Genomic DNA, 25,955 nt, shown 5'->3' with positions numbered 1-25,955 from the left:
GCAGGAACAACAGGTGTTGCCGAGACTTGAGAAGGAGGAGAAAGGTTATGCAAAAGAGCAGTTATTTGATCCAATTTAGAATCCAGGGATTGCAGGTGTGCAGAGTGGGTTCCAAGAAGCTGTCCCTGTAGAGCCACAGCTCTGGATAACTCACCAGGGTCCATTATATGGCCTGTTTGTAATGTCAGGATAGGTAAAGTCCAGAGTTAGACCCAAATGCTAGAATGAGGTAAATAACACCCTAGCACAGTGAGTATATACCAGGACCTGACCCTGCGACAGCTGTAGTTTGATATACTCACAGTAATAGACTGGAAGATGACACAGCAGGGTCAGGAGAAGAAACTTCGTGTAGAAGGGGTTAACCAATAGAGTAATCAGGCAAGCAATGTCCAGCAACGTGTAATCAGGCAGGTAAGGGTTAACCAAAAGAATAGTCAGGCAAGCAATGTCCAGCAACGTGTAATCAGGCAGATAGGGGTTAACTAATAGAGTAGTCAGGTAAGCAATGTCCAGCAACGTATTATCAGGCAGGTATGGGTTAACCAATAGAGTAGTCAGGTAAGCAATGTCCAGCAACGTGTTATCAGGCAGGTAGGGGTTAACCAATAGAGTAGTCAGGTAAGCAGTGTCCAGCAACATGTTATCAGGCAGGTAGGGGTTAACCAATAGAGTAGTCAGGTAAGCAGTGTCCAGCAACGTGTTATCAGGCAGGTAGGGGTTAACCAATAGAGTAGTCAGGTAAGCAGTGTCCAGCAACGTATTATCAGGCAGGTAGGGGTTAACCAATAGAGTAGTCAGGTAAGCAGAGTCCAGCAACGATTTATCAGGCAGGTAGGGGTTAACCAATAGAGTAGTCAGGTAAGCAGAGTCCAGCAACGATATCAGGCAGGTAGGGATAAGGGTTCAGGATAAGCAGGCACAGATTCAGAAAATCCAAAGATAAATTTGTACTCACAGAGCCCACGAGTAAAACAAACAGGCACCGATGAGAGGAGACGCCGGAATAAGAAGGCCTCCTGACGTCATCAGAAGGCCGACAGGAACAGGGTTGCTAAGCAACCAAAGAAAGCGCTACCACGCTGAGCCAGAGGAAGCGATCAGCAGCAGCGATCGCGACAGCGAGTTTGTTTGAACTAAATGTAGCTGATGGTTAAAACAGTGCACATATGGTATTTCTCGCTCTAGTTTTTTTGCACTCCACCATGACTTCCAGACATGAGTGAGGCTCCATCATACACTTGACTTAAGATCTTGGAGGTTTTCAGGACAGTTTTTGTTAGCTCTGCTATTATAGTGTCTGTCAGTGTTTTAGCATCTCCTGCACTGGCAGTTGCTACAGTAAGAAGGCGCTCTGTAGCTTGGTTTAATTCAGACACATTGAATTACAATTGATATGTTTTTGCAGCCACTTGGGTCCCGAGTGCCATCAACCTTTATGGTACACCATGAATTGCCTACTTCACCCACGATAGCTTCCGACACCACACCACTGAGAATACAAATGAGTTTGTTCTGTATGATGTGTCATGTATACGTAGCATTTCGCAGGATAGACTTATATTTCAGCCAATTGTGGGTCCTTCTTAATTGTGTAGTCTAGTAGTTATAGGAAAAGGCCACTGCCTCCCTCTGACATGTCATATAAGCCTCCAGTTTACCTCTCAAAGGCAATTGGCTCTGAGACAGAAACACTTTTACATCAATCTGGGAGTAAACATAATACCGTTTTTTCCCAGTTGGTCTGCTTCAACACATGTTGAGATTTATTTTCCTTGCATCTCACGCTTCTCTCGCTCATACCACAATGCCTGGCAGGTGATATGCTCTTTGGAGTTTGCATTTTAGGCAATTAAGAAATTAAAGAAGAAGCAGAAGGTGTCCTAGCCACTTTTCCAGAGCTTACTGGAAAAGTGGTTTTGGAGTTTGCATGTCTATGGAAATCCTTATCATTTTCAACTGCATGTTTTCAAACATTGTAGCCCCGGACCAGGAAAGCCGAGTCTACTGTTCCCCGCACAGTATTCACAGTATTACTGAAATGGCAGCAAGGAAAGCAGTAAGCTGCGTCTGCCTTGACACTGTATTCCAACCAATCTCGATTTTGATATCATCCACTTACAAATGACCGCTTTATGTCCTGATAAATATGGTTTGGGTATTGCTGCAACAAAACTTGGTTTGGCTGGTTTATCCCAAGATCATTTGGAGCCCGGGGTATCTGTTCCAGGACAAGATCAACCGCAGCTCTAGCAGGCGCTGAGCTAGCTACAGCTTCACGGTTAGCAGGTACCCCTCCGCTTTCGTCATTCAGGCTCAGCTATGTCGATGCTCTGGAAAAATGTCCAACCTCATATTCTCCCTCTTTCAATGGGAGACTTTCGGTTGTCTTTTTTGGCAGAAAGCCACTTTCGGATGTCCATTTTTATTGTCTATCAATTCACTCATATAACAAGCGTTTTATAGCTAGTTGGTGTCAGTTAACTATCAGATCACACATCACACCATTGCGCATGATCGCAAACGTCACTTAAGTTTTAAACCAAGCAGGCTAATAAAAAGGTATTGTAATAAAGCATTATATAACAAGACAGTTAGTTTTTAGACATAAATAATACATATACATCCGCATAGATTTCCTAGGACCTGTCCCCCACCTCAGGGAAAGAAAGGATACGACCTGAAGCAAGGGGAAAAGGAGATGGGAAGTGACCTACCCAGACAAGCTCGGCAGGAGTGGGGAGGTGAGGGGTAGGTTTTACAAACAGTCTAAGTAGGCAATAGTTTGGAAAAATAACACTACAAAAGTCCCATTCAAATATGTTCCTGTATGTGGATCAGTTGGACTATGAATGTACACAAGATACAGGTTGTGCAGTAGTCAGTATCCACTTGAACAGTCAGTAAGGTGTGTACAGATAATTGGGAGCAATATCTTAAACAATGTATAGTAGTTCAGTGTAAGTAAAAGTTCCACTTAGTAGGGCAGTAAGAAGTGCACAAGTGAAGTGCGCAATATTAGGGTCTGCCAGCCCAGGTCCGAAGTAACCTTAGTGTTGAATACCATTAAGGGATACGAATATGAGAGTTACACAGACAGTAAGCTGTAAACAGGATTTGGGGCCCACTTTAAATGTTAGAGCTTGACAATCAGGCAGAGGTGTAAATATGTTTGAGTGATAGACCAGGTGGTCAAATGACATATGATGTGACTACTATGAGTAATCAGAAAGGTTTCACCCAAATTATAGCAGTTGTCAACTTGTCCTCCTCAATATACTGACACGATGTGCTTGCTTAATGTGCCCCATCAACAGTGAAGCAGGGCTTTGAACTCCAGGCAGGTAAGGCTAGGCAGAGGGTTCTTAAAAAATATGGCGTACTCGATATGCGGGCCACAGTGGTTATAGAGAACTCCACAATCACAGGTAATATGGCGGCCGTTCCCTCCACTACGGATTCCCTCTCTTCTGATCCTCAAAACAACATTCAGTCTGATCTCCGGTAGGCCAAACGGATCTCCTGATCGGCTGGAGATTCAATACCTGAGAAAGCAAACAAGATACATTAAAATCATCTCCTAAAATTCTTATTATATTCACAAAGGTTGGACATGAAAACCCCAGGAACTAAGCCGTTCATTTCAAGTTGAATAGTAGATATGTGCATGGCTAAAAAATTCGGTTTGTTTTCAGTTCGGATTGATTCAGATTTTTCGAATTTCGGTTCGGATCGATTCGAATTCAGCAAAATTTGAATGAATTCGTTTCGGATTTATTCGGATTCGAATGAATTTGTTTCGGATTTATTTGGATTCAAATGAATTCGGCTGAATACGGTTCGATTCGGTTCCGAAATTCGGTATGTTTTAGGTGGGATATGCTGTGTATTAGACTAGTATTATATGTACTGTATATTAGCTGTAAATACTAGTGTAATACACGGCCACCCGAATCTACCGAATAAAGTCAGTAGTTAAGAGCTTTATGGGCTAACACCGGAATATAAAGCTCTTAACTACAGTGCTAAAGTACACTAACACCCATAAACTACCTATGAACCACTAAACCGAGGCCCCCCCCACATCGTAAACACTATAATAAAATTATTTAACCCCTAATCGGCCGACCGGACATCGCCGCCACCGTCATTATAGCTATTAACCCCTAATCTGCTGTCCCTAACATCGCCGACACCTACATTATAGTTATTAACCCCTAATCTGCCCCCCCCAACGTCGCCGCAATCTAACTACAAGTATTAACCCCTAATATGCCGACCAGACATCGCCGCCACCTACATTATAGCTATTAACCCCTAATCTGCTGTCCCTAACATCGCCGACACCTACATTATAGTTATTAACCCCTAATCTGCCCCCCCCCCAACGTCCCCGCAACCTAACTACAAAGTATTAACCCCTAATCTGCCGACCGGACATCGCCGCCACTATAATAAATGCATTAACCCCTAAACCGCCGCACTCCCGCCTCGCAAACACTATAATAAATTTTATTAACCCCTAATCTGCCCTCCCTAACATCGCCGCCACCTACCTACAATTATTAACCCCTAATCTCCCGCCCCCAACGTCGCCGCTACTATAATAAAGTTATTAACCCCTAAACCTAAGTCTAACCCTAACCCTAACACCCCCTAACTTAAATATAATTTAAATAAAATGAAATAAATTTACTATAATTAAATAAATTAATCCTATTTAAAACTAAATACTTACCTGTAAAATAAACCCTAATATAGCTACAATCTAACTAATAGTTACATTGTAGCTATTTTAGGATTTATATTTATTTTACAGGCAACTTTGTATTTATTTTAACTAGGTACAATAGTTATTAAATAGTTATTGACTATTTAATAGCTACCTAGTTAAAATAATTACAAAATTACCTGTAAAATAAATCCTAACCTAAGTTACAATTAAACCCTACACTATCATTAAATAATTTAAATAAATTAACTACAAGTACCTACAATTAAATACAATTAAATAAACTAAACTAAAGTAAAAAACAAACAAACACTAAATTACAAAAAATAAAAAAATATTACAAGAATTTTAAACTAATTACACCTAATCTAAGCCCCCTAATAAAATAACAAAGCCCCCCAAAATAAAAAAATGCCCTACCCTATACTAAATTACAAAAGTTAACAGCTCTATTACCTTACCTGCCCTTAAAAGGGCCTTTTGCGGGGCATGCCCCAAAGAAAACAGCTCTTTTGCCTGTTAAAAAAACACAATACTACCCCCTAACATTACAACCCACCATCCACATACCCCTACTCTAACCCAAACCCCCCTTAAATAAACCTAACACTAAGCCCCTGAAGATCTCCCTACCTTGAGTCGTGTTCACCCAGCCGGGTCGAAGTCTTCATCCGATGGGGCAGAAGAGGACATCCAGACCGGCAGAAGTCTTCATCCAAGCGGGGCAAGAATAGGTCTTCCATCCATCAGAAGTCTTCATCCAGGCGGCATCTTCTATCTTCATCCATCCGGAGCGGCAGCATTCTGAAGACATCTGACGCGGAGCATCCTCTTCTTTCTTGATCTGACGACTAAATGACGGTACCTTTAAGTGACGTCATCCAAGATGGCGTCCCTTGAATTCTGATTGGCTGATATCATTCTATCAGCCAATCGGAATTAAGGTAGGAAAATTCTGATTGGCTGATTGAATCAGCCAATCAGATTCAAGTTCAATCCGATTGGCTGATCCAATCAGCCAATCAGATTGACCTCGCATTCTATTGGCTGTTCCGATCAGCCAATAGAATGCGAGCTCAATCTGATTGGCTGATTGGATCAGCCAATCGGATTGAACTTGAATCTGATTGGCTGATTGAATTAGCCAATCAGATTTTTCCTACCTTAATTCCGATTGGCTGATAGAATCCTATCTGTCGGTCTGGATGGCCTCTTCTGCCCCATCGGATGAAGACTTCGGCCCGGCTGGGTGAACACGACTCAAGGTAGGGAGATCTTCAGGGGCTTAGTGTTAGGTTTATTTAAGGGGGGTTTGGGTTAGAGTAGGGGTATGTGGGTGGTGGGTTGTAATGTTGGGGGGTGGTATTGTGTTTTCTTTTCTTTGGGGCATGCCCCGCAAAAGGCCCTTTTAAGGGCTGGTAAGGTAATAGAGCTGTTAACTTTTTTAATTTAGTATAGGGTAGGGCATTTTTTTATTTTGGGGGGCTTTGTTATTTTATTAGGGGGCTTAGATTAGGTGTAATTAGTTTAAAATTCTTGTAATATTTTTTTATTTTTTGTACTTTAGTTTAGTTTATTTAATTGTATTTAATTGTAGGTACTTGTAGTTAATTTATTTAATGATAGTGTAGTGTTAGGTTTAATTGTAACTTAGGTTAGGATTTATTTTACAGATAAATTTGTATTTATTTTAGATAGGTAGTTATTAAATAGTTATTAACTATTTAATAATTATTGTCCCTAGTTAAAATAAATACAAAGTTGCCTGTAAAATAAATATAAATCCTAAAATAGCTACAATGTAACTATTAGTTATATTGTAGCTATATTAGAGTTTATTTTACAGGTATTTAGTTTTAAATAGGATTCATTTATTTAATTATAGTAAATTTATTTAGTTTTATTTAAATTATATTTAAGTTAGGGGGGTGTTAGGGTTAGACTTAGGTTTAGGGGTTAATAACTTTATTATAGTAGCGGCGATGTTGGGGGCGGGAAATTAGGGGTTAATAATTGTAGGTAGGTGGCGGCGATGTTAGGGAGGGTAGATTAGGGGTTAATAAAATTTATTATAGTGTTTGCGAGACGGGAGTGCGGCGGTTTTGGGGTTAATACATTTATTATAGTGGCGGTGCTGTCCGGTTGGCAGATTAGGGATTAATACTTGTAGTTAGGTTGCGGCGACGTTGGGGGGGCAGATTAGGGGTTAATAAAATTTATTATAGGGTTTGCGAGGCGGGAGTGCGGCGGTTTAGGGGTTAATACATTTATTATAGTGGCGGCGATATCCGGTCGGCAGATTAGGGATTAATACTTGTAGTTAGGTTGCGGCGACGTTGGGGGGGCAGATTAGGGGTTAATAAAATTTATTATAGGGTTTGCAAGGCGGGAGTGCGGCGGTTTAGGGGTTAATACATTTATTATAGTGGCGGCGATATCCGGTCGGCAGATTAGGGATTAATACTTGTAGTTAGGTTGCGGCGACGTTGGGGGGGCAGATTAGGGGTTAATAAAATTTATTATAGGGTTTGCAAGGCGGGAGTGTGGCGGTTTAGGGGTTAATACTCGTAGTTAGGTTGCGGCGACGTGGGGGGGGGCAGATTAGGGGTTAATGAAATTTATTATAGTGTTTGCGAGGCGGGAGTGCGGCGGTTTAGGGGTTAATACATTTATTATAGTGGCGGCGATATCCGGTCGGCAGATTAGGGATTAATACTTGTAGTTAGGTTGCGGCGACGTTGGGGGGGCAGATTAGGGGTTAATAAAATTTATTATAGGGTTTGCAAGGCGGGAGTGTGGCGGTTTAGGGGTTAATACATTATAGTAGCGGCGAGGTCGGCAGATTAGGGGTTAATAAATGTAGTTAGGTTGCGGTGACGTTGGGGGGGCATATTAGGGGTTAATAAATATAATATAGGGGTTGGCGGTGTTAGGGGCAGCAGATTAGGGGTACATAGGTATAATGTAGGTGGCGGCGGTGTCCGGAGCGGCAGATTAGGGGTTAATAAGATAATGCAGGGGTCAGCGATAGCGGGGGGCGGCAGATTAGGGGTTAATAAGTGTAAGGTTAGGGGTGTTTAGACTCGGGGTACATGTTAGGGTGTTAGGTGCAGACTTAGTGTTTCCCCATAGGAAACAATGGGGCTGCGTTAAGAGCTGAACGCTGCTTTTTTGCAGGTGTTAGGTTTTTTTTCAGCCGAAACTGCCCCATTGTTTCCTATGGGGGAATGCCGAATTTTACCGAGCTAATTCGGATTTATTCAGAGATACAGCAGCTATTTCCGATTTATTCGGTAGATTCGGAAGTATTTTAATTCGGAAATTCTAATCGATCTGAATCTCCGAATTTATTGAATTTTCCGAATTTCCAAATAAATCCGAAACGAATCGCACATGTCTACTGAATAGATTCTCTTGATTTTGAGACATGCTCAGTTCATTATCTGCTATGTGTCTTATATCTGTGGTGTGATCTATTCAGTTTTAGGGTCAGGTAATTACTTTGGAACATTCTGGTACCTACTTTGTTTATAGACAAGAGCTCTTATTAGTATATTACTTTGGAAATATGTTTGAAAATAATAGAATATTTAGTTAATATAAGTTCAGTTGGGTACAAGCAATTTCAGAAAAGGGACTTTTGTTTAGAAAGGACAGCATACATGCTATATGAATGTCAGTATTAAATAGTAGGTAGCTTCTTGCTGGCTTATCCCCACTATTAACATTTGGAGAATATGTGCTAAATCACTAGGTAAAAGAATGAAGTCTAAATGCAGTGCACTAAAAACATAAATTATGCTTACCTGATAATTTCATTTCCATCTGTACGAGGAGAGTCCATGGCTTCATTCATTACTTGTGGGAATTCAGAACCTGGCCACCAGGAGGAGGCAAAGACACCCAAGCAAAAGGCTTAAATACCTCCCCCACTCCCCTCATCCCCCAGTCTACCGAGGGAACAAGGAACAGTAGGAGAAATATCAGGGTATAAATAGTGCCAGAAGAAGAACAAAATAAATTTAGGTCCGTCCAACGGAGAACCGGGCGGGAGCCGTGGACTCATTCTTGAAGGCCAGAGAAAAGAAGCCACAGCTCTAGTTGAGTGAGCCGTAATCCTCTGAGGAGGCTTTTGTCCCACTGTCTCATAAGCCAAGTGAATCATGCTCCTCAGCCAAAAAGATAGGGAAGTGGAAAAAGCCTTCTGCCCCTTGCACTTCCCCGAATAGACAACAAACAATGCTCAAGTCTGTCTGAAATCCTTTGTACTTTAAACCTAAACTAGTGGGTGCTCAGAGATACAGGATAATAATGGAATTGTAACAATTGAGTAGCTAATATTAAACTTCACTTATTGCCTTCTTAGTTAATACTTTAATACTTTTTTAGAACATACTTTTGCAACAGAAAATATAACAACAATCAGTAAACATAAATCTGTATGTCTAAAAACAAATGTATTCTAATAAGAGATAAGTATACAATTAAGCGGAATTAGAGTTGCAACTCTGGTGTATCCACCTGATACATATAAAAATATCAAAAAATTCTGAAAGAACAATTTGTGGAGTTGAGGAACTAATATATACCCCCAGAGGATCTGTGTCTGCCAGAAAACAATTTCCCAAAGATGTTTCTGCGTACTGCTAGTACTAAAGTGCTGAACTTTAGGGAATTGACAGACAACAGTGAGGGAGCTTTAAATCACAAATACTTGCGTAAGTATACTGGAGCATAAACGACACACGAAGAACAATGTTGACGTAATCAGACGTCAGCCTAAGTAAACCGTTACCGCTTTGGCGGGTAGAGATCAGCGTCAACCACCAAGAAGGAGTAATAACACAAAGGAGCCAAATTTTATGAAAACAGGAGAGAAAAACTTCTAAGAGAAGGTCCGGTAAGGCATTAATAAATTAACCCTCGGAATAGTAACACCTATCATATTCATAATAAGATCTGAGATAAGATCGTTTTTTGTGAGAAGCCAAAGGACTGTATATAGTCAAGGGAATTCACTTCTAAGACTCTGTACAAATCCAAACAAAGGGGAATTATGATCCAATAAGGACTGTGTTACAGAATAACAAATATCTTACATAAGCAAGGTTGCATAATTAATCAACGAGAAATCTTCATTATAGACTTTTTTACATGAAACTTTTAATTCATAGGTTTTCTCATATATAAGGTTTAATGATCGTTTGATCCTCATTTAAAACGTTTGGGAAGTGATATCACCCAACTAACAACAGTGCACTTTATATAAAATAAATTGTTCTTTCTGAATTTTTTTATATTTTTATATGTATCAGGTGGATACATCAGAGTTGCAACTCTAATTCCGCTTAATTGTATACTTATCTCTTATTAGAATAAATTTGTTTTTAGACATACAGATTTATGTTTACTCATTGTTGTTATATTTTCTGTTGCAAAAGTATGTTCTAAAAAAGTATCAAATTATTAACTAAGAAGGCAATAAGCAAAGTTTAATATCAGCTACTCAATTGTTACAATTCCATTATTATCCTGTAGCCCTGAGTGCCCTCTAGTTTAGGTTTAAAGTATTGATTTGCACATAATATCTTGGAAGGCGGTATTTACTTTAGAGTGGCTATATAGGATAAAAGTTTGCGCTTCCACGTTTAACAATCACCTAAAATGAAATCCTTCGTACCCTGAAGATAAAATTTCAAAGCCCCAACCACATCCAAGTTATGAAGTAACCGTTCCTTTGAAGAGGAAGGGTTAGGACACAAGGAAGGAACCACAATCTCCTGATTAATGTTGTGATCAGACACAACCTTAGGGAGAAATCCCAACCCAGTGCGAAGGACAGCCTTATCGGCATGAGAAACCAGGTAAGGAGGCTCACATTGCAAGGCTGCCAGCTCAGAGAACCTGCGTGCCGAAGTAATAGCCAGTAGAAAAATAACCTTCCAAGACATTATCTTAATGTCAAGTGCATAGGCTCAAACGGAGTCCTCTGCAAAACCCTAAGAACCAGATTCAAACTCCAAGGAGGAGCAGAATGTCTAAATACAGGCCTGATCTTGGATAGAGCCTGAACAAAAGACTGTATATAAGGAAGATTATTGTGCCCTGGAACTCCACTCTGGTACAGGGAACCAGAGAACTCTTTCCTGAGTTTATCTTCCATTTATGAGATCGAAGAAGAAGAGCTCTTGAATGGTCCTCTGCCAGTCGGCAGGATGGAGCCTGGACCAGGATGTTGTCCAGATAAGGCGCTACTGCAATACCTCTGGATCTCACTACTGCGAGCAAAGCTCCCAGAACCTTCATAAAGACTCTTGGAGCAGTAGCCAGACCGAAGGGGAGAGCTACAAACTGGAAGTGCTGGTCCAGAAAAGCGAATCTTTGGAACTTGAAGTGATCCTTGTGTATTGGCACATGAAGATAAGCGTCCTTCAAGTCTATCGTAGTCATGAACTGACCATCTTGAACTAAGGGCAGAATAGACCTGATCGTCTCCATCTTGAATGATAGCACCAACAGAAACTTGTTTAAGCACTTTAGGTCTAGAACAGGGCGAAACGTGCCCTCCTTCTTTGTGACCACGAAAAGGTTTGAATATTACCCTAGACCTCTTTCTATTAGAGGTACCGGTACAATTACTCCTAGAGAGGAGAGATCCCTCACGCATTCTAGGAAGGTATCCCATTTCTCTGGTCATGACGATAGATTTGACAAGAGGAATCTGCCCCAGGGATGGTGAGTTTTGAAAGGCACCCTTGCCCCCCGTGACCGTGGATATGATAGAGTAGAGGCCTGGACAGAAAAGAACCTTTCCCTTAAATGGAAGGGAAAGTAATCTAGATTTGGACGTCATGTCAGCAGACCACAACTTCAACCACAGTGCCCTCCGGGCCAGAACAGGAAAGCCTGATGTCTTGGCATTCAAGTAAATAATCTGCATACTTGCATCACAGATAAACAAATTAGCCACCCTCAGGGCCTTAATTCTTTCCTGTATCTCATTGAGGGGAGTCTCCACCTCGATCATCTCTGACAGAGAGTCACATCAATAGGTAGCAGCTCCCGCCACCGCAGCAACCACCACTGCTGGCTGAAAAACGAGCCCCGTGTGCAGAAACATCTTTCTTAACAGGGTCTCTAATTTCTTATCCATGGGTTCCTTAAACGTAACCTCTAAAGTAGCTAACACCTCCTTTAGTAAAAAGCGTAAGTGCTCCATCCTAAACCTAAAGTCTGGTTCCTCCGCAGCTGGAGGTTTAGAGGCCGCAGATTCCGACCCAGAGAAAGAGTCCTCCGAAGTATCAGAGTCCTCTGCATCCGCAGATAATCTAGTCTCAAATATATCCAACGGAGTAGATGACCCCTGGGAAGGATAGCAATGTTTAACCTTTCGCTTGCGCTTAGAAGTGCGAGGTAAAGCACTGAAGGCCGCAGACACCACTGTTTGCAACTGATCAGCAAAATCTGGCGGCCACAGGGCCCCTCCCGTAGGAGGATTAGTAGTGCACTGGGGAGCTGCATGTGTAATCGGAGATGATTGTAGGGAACACACCTCGCGGGACGGTGACCCCCCAGAGGAGGACAGCTCAGTGGTACTAAACATCTTGTTCTTTTTAGATATCACTATTTTATCAAAGCACGTGGAACATAGTTGAGCAGGCAGATTTACCGTAGCCTCCTCACAAAAAACACAGGCATTAGATTTAGGGAAAGAGGGAGTACCCTCTAACGCATCAGAGTCCTCCATAGCGTACACCTTTAATATGGACTATATAAAAAATAAATGGCACCTTTATACCCCAATGGCTGGAGCACTCACCACCTCCTATGACACAGGCCCACAGAGAAACCGCTTTTGTCTCCTGCAACTGACGGACAGGAAAAGGAAGAGAATGAGGCCACACCCGGTCACATGGAGAGCCATGCAGGACCGCCCCTGTATCCGAGAAAAAGTGCACCAACTAAACAGGCTGCGCAGTAATCAAAATGAAGGAAGAACCTGACTGTTCACACATTGCCAGAGCCACATCTCATACACGCCACACCAAAAACGTATATCCAATAAAGTAATCATGTATAAATCCCCCCCCTGTTTAATAATCAATTTCCGGAGATATTAACCCTTGATTCTATACAGATAAAAGGAGTCACACTGTGACCCTGTCTTCTTGCGTTATCATTACAGGTATAAAAAATGAAACAATCTTACCAGAATCTACGCCGTGGAACAGGAACACGGCCTCTCAAGTTTGACAGTGTTGTAGCATCGCTCCTGACATGGACCTGAGTGATAGAAAGCAGGCAGTGAAACTCGTCAACACTGATTGCTTAAGGAGCTGTTAATACGAGTCTGGATGTTTTGCAGAAAGACTCTCCCTGCATCTCCAGACCCTAACATTCGTCAATGCTCTCCCTGAGAGGCTGACAAGACTACTTAAAACTCCAGTCCCATTCCGAAGAGTACTACCCTCCATAAGAGACTACTCAGAATCTTCCGACACTTCTCTGCCAACTCCCTGTGACGAAAGAAAGACTGGGGGATGAGGGGAGTGGGGGAGGTATTTAAGACTTTGGCTGGGGTGTCTTTGCTTCCTTTTGGTAGCCAGGTTCTGAATTCCCACAAGTAATGAAAATTAACAGGATGTACCCCTCACAGGATGTACCTGTGAGGGAAACTGAAATGTACATGAGTTGTAGATAAATGGAAATAAATATTAACCCCTCAATGACTGACATACCCTGTACATCCGTATGTTTGGGGTTATGTGAACGACGGTCGTTAAAGGGACACTCAAGTCAAAATAACCTTTTATAAATCAGATAGAGCGGCAGTTTTAAGACACTTTCCAATTTACTTCCCTTATCAAATTTTGCACAGTCTATTTATATTCACACTTACTGGGGAACAAGACCCTACTGAGCATGTGCACAATCTCACTGGGTGTATTTATACGAGTCTGTGATTGGCTGATGTCTGTCACATGATACAGGGGGGCGGAAAATGGGAGGAAATTTTTTTTTGCCAGAATAAAAAAAAATCTACTGCATATTTGAAATTCAGAGTAGGTGTTATTGCATTGTATTTTTATTATACACTTGTTAATTATGTAATTCTACTGCTTTTAGTGGTCCTTCGGAGATTGTGCTATAAAAAATACAGACTATTTCGCAAATTGTACAGTCACTATAGGAATCCTGTTACAACATCTATTTCTTGGCTTCTTGAATGAGAAAAATTCCACAAACTCTGGGTGATGAAAGAATATATCATTTTTGTCTATCACACACATAAGGTTGTTTGGGTGAAATCCACTGAAAATAATTGTTTTAATTTCATCAACTGGTTGAGTGAACTAAGGTTTGGTTCCCTGTTTTGCCTATTCTGGCATGTGAGTAGACCTGAAACAGAAAAAGTAACTTAAAGGGACAATGTAATGCTGATAAGAAATGATTGTATTCAGAGTTGCTGCAGGAATGCCATTTCAAATGGGCTGAATGAACTCACCCACCACATACAAGGAGGTTGATTTCTGCAGATACCCCTTTACAAAGCTTTTTACATACTGTAGCTTTTCCATAGCCAGTTCTGCGGTATTGACATTTTCAGAGTAGGCAGCAATTTTAACAGGCACAAGTGGCTATTTCAAATAAAAATAAAGGTAAAGGAGCTATTTATAAACAATTTAATACACTACGGCAGGTATTTTTTTTAATTGCATTTGAATTGTGAACCTTTTATTTTTACCTCAATGTCCCTTTAAATATATGTTAAAATACTTTTAATTTATATAATGTGAAATAAATACAATTTGTGTTTTCATGCTACAGTGTAAACTGTAAACATTGTAAAAGAAGGTAATTATATTAAAAATAAACTCCTTTAACAAAATACATTTTTTTATTTTTAAACTATAATGTCTATTTTATCTCTTCACCCTCTGGATTTCAGCTCTTGAATAAATTAGCTGTTTCTAAATATTCCCATAGACTCTTGGAGAAACCTTTTAAAAAAAAAACACACATTTTAAATCTTTCAAAAACAATTGAACCAATGATGCTGATATTTTCAGTAATGATCGACCAATCAAGAGAAACTTCAAATGATCAAATATAGCACTGCAAAAACTGAATATCCTTAAAGGGACACTAAACCCAATTTTCTTCTTTCGTGATTCAGATAGAGCATGCAATTTTAAGCAACTTTCTAATTTACTCCTATTATTAATTTTTCTTCATTTTCATGCTATATTTATTTGAAGAATCAGCTTAAGAGCCGGCCCATTTTTATTTCAGCACTTGGGCAGCGCTTGATGATTGGTTACTAAATGTAGCAAATCAATCAGCAAGCTTTACCAAGGTACTGAACCAAAAATGGGATGGCTCTTAACCCTCCATTTCTGCTTTTTCAACTAAAGATAGCAAGAGAACGAAGAAAAATAGATAATATGAATAAATTAGAAAGTTGCTTAAAATTGCATGCTCTATCTGAATAATGAATAAAAAAAATTGGGTTTTGTATCCCTTTAAAGGGAAACATTTATGACTTAAAGGGACAGTACATTTTTTTCTTTCATGATTCAGATAGAGCAGCAATTTTAAGCAACTTTCTAATTCACTCCTATTATCAATGTTTCTTTATTCTCTTGTTATCTTTATTTGAAAAGCAAGAATGTAAGTTTAGAAGCTGGCCCATTTTTGGTTCACAACCTGGGTTGTCCTTGCTGATTGCACAGCACCAATAAAAAAGGGCTGTCCATGGTCTGAACCAAAAATTGTCTAGCTACTTAGCTTAGATGCCTTATTTTTCAAATAAAGGAAGCAAGAGAATGAAGAAAAATTGATAATAGGAGTAAATTAGAAAGTTGCTTAAAAAATCATGCTCTATCTGAATCATGAAAGAATACATTTTGGTTCAGAGTCCCTTTAAGTTGAGTATTCGAAATTGCTCAATTTTCAGTGCTACATTAAATGAAAAGGGGACAAAAAAAATAATGAAAATAATTGTAAAGTTGTTTAATCCTGCATAACTAAACATCTTATATAAAAATCTCAAGGTGTTTACTGTCCCTTAAAGAGACAGTAAGTCCATTTCAAAAGTGTTGCAGAATTGACAAGTTAACTCTTACCGTTAGATAGTCTGAAATTATATATAAAGGAAACTTTATCTACCATTAGCAAACAATTCTAATATGGTATTATAACCCAAACATCTAAAAACATGGCCGAATTTTTTTTAGCGTACGCTATACTTTTAATGGGTAGTGCAGGGAGTACTAATGGAATGCGCTCCACGCTCGTTTTACAGGTGGTGAGTTAAATGCTTCCCTCTGGCACAAGCCAAAATACTGATGTAAAACTGAGTGTTTTTAAGACCTGTGTATCCCATAAATACATGAAGAACTCTACTATGTGCGTACCATCGGCTTATTTGAGGGATATCCAACATGAATTTTACTGCGCACCCCAAGTCTATTATGTGAGGGATTAAGCACCCCCGATTTATCTTACATGCAGAATTTGTACTATTGCACTATTAATAGCGCACAAGCAATGTTAAAGGGATAGTGCACCCAAAACATTTTTTCAAAACATCATATTCAGTTGTTAAAATTACCAAATAACACCTTTTAGCCATTTTTTTTAATTTGCATAAAAATTGCATTAGAAAATGTATACTCTGCCAAACCCCTCTTTTAATTCATTATGCAGCCAAATGAACACGTTCTACCTAGGTAGAACTAATATGGCGTTACGTGCATTTACACAAACTTTTTGCAACGCATGCACATATTAGACTTCTCTCCTGGTGTTTCAGCTGCTGCGTCATTACCATCTTGCCGAATGACGACTAAAAGTTGCGTGATCAGAGGTTAACAATGTATTGCACATGCGAGTGACCACATATTAGAATGCACATCCCGAGATTGAGAAGAGGCGTTCATTTAAATATTGTATTTAGCTGCAGCGCATTGGAGGAAGGGAGGGAATGCATTATCCAGCCTACATTTATGGGCGATCATTAAAGCTTTGTTTTAAAGGTAAGAGGTTTAAATCTATGAAACCTTAAAAGGACACTAAACCCATTTTTTTTCTTCTTGATACAGATAGAGAATACAATTATAAACAAACATTCCAGTTTACACCTATTATCTAATTTGGTTCATTCTTAAGATATTCTTAGCTGAAGAAATAGCAATGCAAATGGGTGAGCCAATCACACGAGGCAGCTATGTGCAGCCACCAATCAGCAGCTACTAAGCCTATCTAGATATGCTTTTCAGCTAACGATATCAAGAAAATGAAGCAAAATAGATAATAGAAGTGAATTAAAAAGTTGTTTAAAATCGCATGCTCGATCTAAATCATGAAATAAAAAAATGGGTTTCATGTCCCTTTAACTAAGTTGTTATGTATTTTTTAGAACAATGCAAAAGTAAAGATTTCTAACCCTTTAAAGTGTGCTCCACTTGTAATCTAGACCTTTGGTTTTATTACATATATAAAGTCCTGTTAGGATACCCTTAAGGCACTGCTAGCTGTGTTCTACTAGGTAACTGCAAAGCTTGTGGCTCACGAGGACTTTACCCATGTGTTTAACACTTAACGTTCTATAGTGACTGGTGACAAAATGGCATGTTCTAATGATTTTTCCACTGCAAAGTTCCTTTTAGCAAAGTATTTCAACATAGTTATAGGTAGGCACGGGAATTTGGATGCTTTGTTAGCATTCGGATTCAGAAGATACTCATGGTGTTCGGCTCTTTTCAGAGCCTGATAACCTCTTGTGAAAGTAGTGCAACACACTAAAATCTGGTGCAATTATGCTTGAATCAAGGTTTACTATGGTTAAAATATTTTTATCTTTTCTCCTCTGCTGGAGCCAGTTTGGGACAGTTGCAAATAGACTTTAGTGTACCAATCTCGCAGTTTTAACCCCTTAATGACCACAATATGCCCTGTATGTCACTGGTCGTTAAGGGTTTTTTCAGGACATAATAGCACAAGTCTAGCAAGAACACGCTATTAATGCCCTCCCTCCAGAAGGCTTTGTGGAATAGAGCAGTCTCAACGCTGGTGGCAAGACCATGGTTTAAAACAATCAAGTCCCAAAAAAAGGCCAGCGACATACAGGGTACGTCGCTGGTCCTTAAGGGGTTAATGCCCCTTTATCAGTAATATGCTCACAATTATATTTTCATAAATATAAGCTTGGTGTCTTTATGGTTTTCGTAAATATATGTATGTTCCCATCAGGAATTTTCCCTCATCAGTGATACTGTAGCTTTTATTATATGTCAGAAACAATATGGGCACAGCAATGTCACCTGCACAACAAACAATGTCATAGTTACATTAAGGCTCTCTTAAAGGGACAATGCACTCAGACTCAGGCAAAGAGCTGTTTTTTTTTAAAGCAGTTGTAGGTATACCCTTTCAAATGGACTGGGCTCTATGTCTCTCTCACAGGGTGCACATTTCTGCTGCTGCCTCTTGTTTGCAGTATTGAAATATATTCAGTAAAGGCTGAAGTTTCTACATGCAAATGCAGCTATTTCAAGTAAGAAAATAAAGGTACAAGAATAATATATAAACAATTCAGTACACTCAGGTGATTACAATCACTGGAAACAGAAGAGATGCAATGTCCTTGGAGGCAAAAATGTGTCATTACCAACCAAGGTATCTGCCTGCGACATAAGGCAAAAAATATTACTTATCTTTAGTTGGGTTTTGTATAATTTATAAATTCAGTCATCACAAAACATTAGATATGAACCAACCTGTGCTCTGCACTGCTTTCTTCTATATTTCCACACTTACATGGGTCACACAAGCCCCCACCCCACGTACCATTGTGTGCCACCCTGTCTGGTCACACCACAGGCCAGGGGAGCCTCACTCAGGCTAAGGTCTCCCGACCAGCCAGGTGGTCCCCCACTCCCCCTGCCCCGGGTCAGCTGAGGACACTAGGGGGATGTCCCCACGTCACATGCTCTCGGTATAACACCGCCCTGTCAGGCTGTGGGCGGGTGCACCAGGGCTCTACATGCTCGTGTACACGGCACAGAAGAAGGGAGCAGCAAAGGAACGCGGCTTCGGATTTTCCACGGTAAGTGTACTGCTCTATAACGCGGCGTGGGTGGAGAAAACCCGGGTTTATGATATAGGTGGGTTTACGGAGTGCATAGCAGCCAGGGGGGATTAGTGTACACAAAGGATGTCGTGGTTTCTCTTTTGAGTGGGAGAGCTGTGAGGGAGATACTGATTCCCACGCGTGGGAGGGTTAACCTATTCACTACTGGTAGTAATTCCACCCTTTTTGTAAACCAAAACGGCGACAACCCTTTCATTTACGGTCATCTCTATATACCCATAGGGTTAACCCTCCCACGAGTGGGAACTGGTTTTTCACACGGAAAGTTCACCCCATTTTGTAGCCACGGGAAGAAAGTGCGTGGTTTGTGTGAGCTATTGTGATCGGTTGAATCAGAAGCTGGGTGTGGGTTTGCATTTTGCACATATTTCTGTACATTTCACGCTAATAACAAATGTGCAAATCGTTGGATTTTACCCCAGATCTGTTTGGCTACTTATTCTGCAAATAATCATCAATAATTCCATTGATTTGTATTGGAGCTTCTAGTTCACTTGCCAGATTCATTGTCATTTAAATATCTTTGTTGTGTGATTATTAGATCAGTTATAATGTGAACCAGACTGAATCTATTTAATATTTTCTATGAATTCCTGTATATAAGACATTTGTTTTATGATATACTGCAAATAAAAAAGTGCATTTTAATATGATTGAAAATATATTAATATTATTGTACTGTATTTAGCACTTGGTTGGCATCGTTACTTAGCTCTGTCTGCAAGATGCAGTGTGAAGAATAAAATTGTATACATTTTTTTTTTTTTTTTTTTCCTGCCCAGAAAATGGTCACTGTTTTACAAAAGCCTGTGTAGATGATGAGCTCTTTTGTCTGTGTCCCTGATCAGTGCAGAGCCATGTGCTTCACACTGGGATAATAATGAGGCAGCCTGGCTGGACTCACTATTCAATCATCCCTCTGGCTTTCCAAGAATGCACAAAACCAATCCTGTTTCCTAGACAGCCAGGGATATGGCGGGGAGGGGAGGCAGTCACTGCCCGGAACCACTGCGCTCATCCCCTAGGCCAGTGTTTTTCAACCAGTGTGCCGTGAGAGATCCTCAGGTGTGCCACAGCAGACTGACAACAGTGTGACATTTTGTTAAACTTTGCTTGTTTTTTACTCCCAGTGCAGGGGTAGTTTGTAGGAGGCATGGCATAACAGCACAATACATACAGTATGTGTGTGTTTGTGTGTATGTGTATATATATATATATATATATGCTGTATTAGGCTACAATGTGTGATTTTTTTTTAAATTTTGGGATGGTGGTGTGCCACAGGATTTTTTAATGTAAAAGTGTGCCACGGCAACAAAAAGGTTAAAAATCACTGCCCTAGGCTGTCAGCGCTTTATGGCTGATGTTAACCCTGGTCTTCCAGTGGAGACTGCATTATATATTGAGTGATTGTTACTGTTAAAGGGACATTATACACTCATTTTTTCTTTGCATAAATGTTTTGTAGATAATCTATTTATATAGCCCATAAAGTTTTTTTTTTTTTAATTAATGTATAGTTTTGCTTATTTTTAAATAACATTGCTCTGATTTTCAGACTCCTAACCAAGCCCCAAAGTTTTATGTGAATACGCTCGACTACCTACTCCAGCTTGCTCCTGTTTGTGTAAAGGGTCTTTTCATATGCAAAAGAAGGGGGAGGGGGGGAGTGTCTTATTTGCCACTTGCAGTGGGCTTTCCAGCTACCTTTTCAACAGAGCCAAAGTGACAGCTTCTAAGTAAGTTTTTAAACAGTTTTATACTGGATTTTTATATCAGTATCTGTGCATATTATTCTTTATAGTAGTGTCTATTACATGCAGTTATATGAAAATGAGTGTATACTGTCCCTTTAACCAGATTGCTGTTGTAAATGTGACATTAAACACAAGAGGTATGTCCTGCATAGAGCCACAGTGGGGTTAAGCACATAGGTAAATCTGCTCTAAGCAGGCAGAGCCCTACTGGTCTGTAGCTAAACATATCAGCAGAGCCAAACAAGTATGGTATATGTGCATAGCTGACATTCACTGCCTGCGCTAAGATTACGATCAGTGATATGCTACTGTTTGCTGACCTTAGATTTGCAGAGGTTAAAGACAAAGCTAAGAATTCAATAAAAAAAAAATTGAATGCATTAGAGGATTTTTTTGTTGTTGCAACTTTGTCTTTTATAAAATGTCTGTCTGAAAAGTGTCATTAAATCTGTAAACTGATATAAACAGGAATATACATTTATGCATGACTCTTTCTATAGTAATATATTGGTTTTTGGTTTGTTATGGGCGACCATGACGGATTTATTGGTGACACACCTCCATTAGCACTAAAACAATTTGTTGCATCAAAAGAAAGGTATTTTAATTTTGTTTGTATTGAACAAAAACAACAAAGGAATTTACTTAAAGGTTCAGTTAATCCCAACCTTTTCTTTCATGTTTCAGATAGAGCTTTACAATTTTTAAAAGGGGGGGGGATTGCAATTTACTTCGGTTATCAAATTTTCTTCATTCTCTTGGTGTCTTGTTAAAGCAGCAGCAGTGCACGCCTGATAATTAGCTTAAAGGGACAGTCTACACCTGTACAGATACATTAGATCTGTCCTTGAAAGTCTTAGTTCAACCCTGCAACCATTTTTAGTCTTTATCGATAAATAAATTTATAAAAGAAGTCTGTATTCTTACAGGTATAAATGGCCAACAAACTCCTCCCATTACATTTGCCTCCTACATATACAGCACGTATCCAGCAATGTCTGATGTAATCTCCCAATACGCATGCGCAACTTCTGTCTCGCCAAAACCGGAAGTACGTAGCGTGTGAATGAGTCCATGATCATAGGTTTTTATAAGATTGGAGTAAAATGAATAATTAGGCTGTGAGTTTACATCGCATTGAAATATACAATGCAATAGCACCTTATAACTTAGCTTACCCAATAGATTGACAGTCCTTCAAAAAATATTCGGTTCCATTTATTTTGGTTCCCACTTTGATTGCGCATTCGCGAATTAGAAAAGCGCCACACCGTAGAGCTCAAGTGATTCACTTTTGATTAGACTAACTAAAATCAGGGAATCAATGACGTCGTCAGACAGAGCTGAGCGGCCATTTTTTTTTTTTACAGTCAAAATACAACTTTCAAATAAAGATATCTTTAATTTTGTCTAACTCGTAAGGGAAGAAGTTGTGCATTGTAATGATGGATCTAAGGTATGAATTTGTTTGTACAGGTGTAGACTGTCCCTTTAACATATCAAGTGATTCAATGACAAGAGGCATATCTCCAGCTACCAATCAGCAGTCTAGCTCCCAGTAAGGCATTGCGGTTGAGCCTATCTAGGTATGCTTTTCAGCAAATAACTAGAACAAAGAATTTTTTAATAGAAGCACATTGGACACTTGTTTAAAATGGCGTTTAGTTTTCACTCTACTGGTCTCTTTAATAATTTTTCTGTTAATGCAGTGATTTGTGTACTCCGTAAATTGATGCAAACGCTAGAATTTACCATCTCTAAAAATAAACGTTAAAGGGACAGTCTACAACAGAATTTTTATTGTTTTAAAAGATAGATAATCCCTTTATTACCCATTCCTCAGTTTTGCATAACTAACACAGTTATAATAATATACTTTTAACCTCTGTGATTATCTTGTATCTAAGCCTCTGCAAACTGCCCCTTTTTTCAGTTCTTTTGACAGACTTGCAGTCTAGCCAATCAGTGCCTGGTCCCAGATTACTTCACGTGCACGAGCACAGTGTTATCTATATGAAATATGTGAACTAACACCCTCTAGTGGTGAAAAATTGTTAAAATGCAATCTGAAAGAGGTGGGCTTCAATGTCTAAGAAATTAGCATATGAACCTCCTAGGTTGAGCTTTCAACTAAGAATATCAAGAGAACAAAGCAAAATTGGTGATAAAAGTAAATTGGAAAATTGTTTAAAATTACATGCTCTTTCTGAATCATGAAAGTTTATTTTGGCCTAGACTGTCCCTTTAAGTTTTTTTACTTAACGATGAGAAACTATGTTGAACTCATCCTATCTGTAAGGAAAGAAGATTGCTAACTGAGCGCCTCCGGCCACCCATGGCACATCACTTTCTCCAATGAGGTGACGTTTCCACCTCTAGACAAATAGCCGTGCGTGTCAACTGACATACTAGCACGGCTATTGGTCTAGAGGTGAAAACGTCACCACATTGGAGAAAGTGCTGTTGTGCTGGAGGCGCTGTTAGCAATCTTCTTTCCTTACCGTTAGGGTGAGTTTAATTTTTTTTTTTACGAAACGAGAGAGAATTAGCGAAGGTAAATCCTAGCGTTTGTTATACGCTTGGGTTTACCATCACCTTAAATATACGTATATTTATATCTAAAACTATATAGGTCTTGATTTATCATAATCATCCAAATAAATGAGCCTGACTGTTCTCCTCGGTGTTTGTCTGAGCGAGCCTGTCTCGGTGCAACTAAATTATCATAGAACACCAATTTTCTTGTGCCGTTCAACAGGTGAGCTCAGGCGAAACAAATAAACCTTGCAACTTTATCTTATATATCACTGCACCTGTTTACAGGCTCTATGAAAAGTTTTTTTATTTAGAATTTATGTATTATACTAAAAACCTGGGCCTTTTGTGTACCAATTTTTTTTTTTTTCTTCAAATAATTGTGCATGTTTTGGGTAATTTTTAAACTTGCTATACAATGAGAAACCATTCAATTATTTTCCACCCCCATTGTTTTGGGAGGGGGGGGGAAAGACAAGTAAACAGATTTAATACCTAATTTTTTTATTTATTATATAAATTACTAAAAATCATAAACTGAAGCATTTATTTACATATTTTTTTTTGGAGCCTCATGTTTTTGCCTTAACATTTTGACTGAACACTACAGAAGCCCTGACAAATGACTTCTACTGCCGTTCTCCACAGTACTTATGGAGAACTTATTTGCATGCGTTAGGAGGAGAATTTTATTTGCGACTAGGCGAGCGCGATGGCTTGGTTGCATTCTATAGACAATTCTAGATTGATAAGAGATTACAATTGTTTGAGCATTGAACTTGACAGATCATGGTTTGATAAATCGAGCCCATAGTATATCTGTCTGGCCTTCCTAGTTCACAAAATATTCCAGGGCTTTTATTTGCTTGCCGCAATAGTTGAATCTCCCAGGTGTTTAATATGGTGCAGTGATTTCCAGAGATTGACTAAAAAATCAACTTGACTCACAGCTTTCCATGTGTGTTAACCCTTTTAGCAATGTACAAATCATAAATACAATGTATCATGTAACTTTCTAGCATCAAAATATTTGTAATATACTCATAGCTATGCCCCATCTTCCTGGCTAATAAAGTAGAACTCTCAGTTTTTAGTTGGGCGTTATGATCCAGTATTTATGTAATAAAGGATACAGAATTGATACATTACTTTAGAACTTCAGAGTACTAAAAATATCTTATGCTTTGTAGATTTAGAGAATATCCTTCCAGCAGAAGTGTTAGGGGGGACTCTGACTTGCACATAAACAAATGTAAACTTGTGTTTGAGCTGTTAAAAGAAACATGTTGGTTTTAATGTTTTTTTGATTCAGAGTATACAATTATAAGCAATTTTCTAATTTACTTCTTTTATCCAATTATCTTTATTCTTGTATCTTTTGTTAATGGAAGAAGCAATGTACTACTACATTGTACAGCCAATTGCAAGAAGTATATGTGTGCAGCCACAAATCAGCAGCTAGCTCCTAGTATATACATAGGTATGCTTGTCAACAAAGGATACCAAGAGAACAAAGCAAAGTTAGATAATGGGATTAAATTGGAAAAGTTGTTAAGATTATATGCTCTAACTACATCATGAAAGACAAGTGTGGAGTTTTTAGATCTAAAGAATTATTTATTAAGATTGTGCAAAACTAAATTCTTTCTGAGAAGGTATAGAACTTAGCAAGTACTGTACATGTAATGTTAGACAAAGATCATTACTGTTATTATTGTATCCATACTGGGTTTGCTGTCCAGGGCATTAAAGGGACATAAGTACAAAAAGAAAATGCTGTAATGTGTTGAAGCACTTTTATTATTGCATTGTTGCTGTATTCAACAATCGGTTAAGTTCACTACTGGGAGCTAGCTGCTCACATCTGGTGAGCCAATGACGCGATGTGTGTAGCCACCAATCACCAGCTAGCTAACAGCACTACTTTTCTGAACCTGAGCCTATCTAGGTATTTTTCTTGCAAAGGACTGAAGTGATTTGGAATGTTGCTCTGTCTGTATCATGAAAGTTTAATTTACCTTTTAATATTTAGTTTGTTTTGCTGCAATTTAACTCTGAACATTGGGGGGGGAGAGAATTTTTTTTTCTCCAGGGAGGTTGGGAGTGCATGTTGCAGGAGCCAAGATATCTGTAAGATGCTGCACCGTGATTGCTCAGTGCTGGAACTCATTTATAACTCTACCTTATTGGCCACAGCAGAGGAAAAAAATATACCTAAAGCATTTCAAATGGGGTATCCTTGGAGTGCAAAGCATTGTGTTCAGAAAATGCATTTCAATGTGTTTTTTTTTTTTAAACATGCATATTTATGCAAATCTAATGGCAAAATAACGTGCTTTAATGTTTTTATTACTGACCTTAGATAACTATTTCTCACAAATGGGTTAAACACATAAGTAATGTCCTCCTCAGGAGCTGTTATGACCGTCAGCCAATAAGGTGCAGCAGTTGTACAAACCACTAGTTACAAGTCATGTTCTGCTTGGCAGCTGCAGCACTTTTAAACCTCAAGCGAGACTTTATTCGTTGCAAAGTGGTTTAAACACATAAGTAAAACTCGTTTTCCCTCGAGTCAGTAACGCAAAAATTACATGGTCTAACAATTTATATCACGGATGACCAACTGTCAATCCTCTGTACTAGTCATTGTGGCCCCCAGAAAAGCAAAACTAAGTGTGTGCCATTGTTTTTACGGTCCAGGAAAAAGCACAAATTTAAAAATTTGCTTTGCTTATGTTGGGTGGGCAAGCAAGGTGGCTACAATGCAGAAGGCCTT

The 25,955-nt window shown here is 39.3% G+C and overlaps 1 protein-coding gene across 2 annotated transcripts in view; it reads left to right on the top strand.

The window, feature by feature from the left end:
• Positions 1-18,705: 18,705 nt before the first annotated feature.
• PTP4A3 (protein tyrosine phosphatase 4A3) overlaps positions 18,706-25,955 on the top strand; it is a 232,061-nt gene continuing 224,811 nt past the window's right edge. Inside the window, exon 1 of one of the 2 annotated variants that reach the window (XM_053715401.1) lies at positions 18,706-18,842. The gene's annotated coding sequence lies outside the window, so the exon portion shown is untranslated. The remainder of the gene's footprint in view (positions 18,843-25,955) is intronic. The other variant, XM_053715399.1, reaches the window with a different exon arrangement.

The sequence above is a fragment of the Bombina bombina genome, chromosome 5 (genome assembly GCF_027579735.1).
Source record: "Bombina bombina isolate aBomBom1 chromosome 5, aBomBom1.pri, whole genome shotgun sequence".
NCBI classification, from domain to species: domain Eukaryota; kingdom Metazoa; phylum Chordata; class Amphibia; order Anura; family Bombinatoridae; genus Bombina; species Bombina bombina.
Note: the sequence above shows the minus strand (reverse complement) of the source record. Positions and strands in the feature narration are given on the sequence as shown.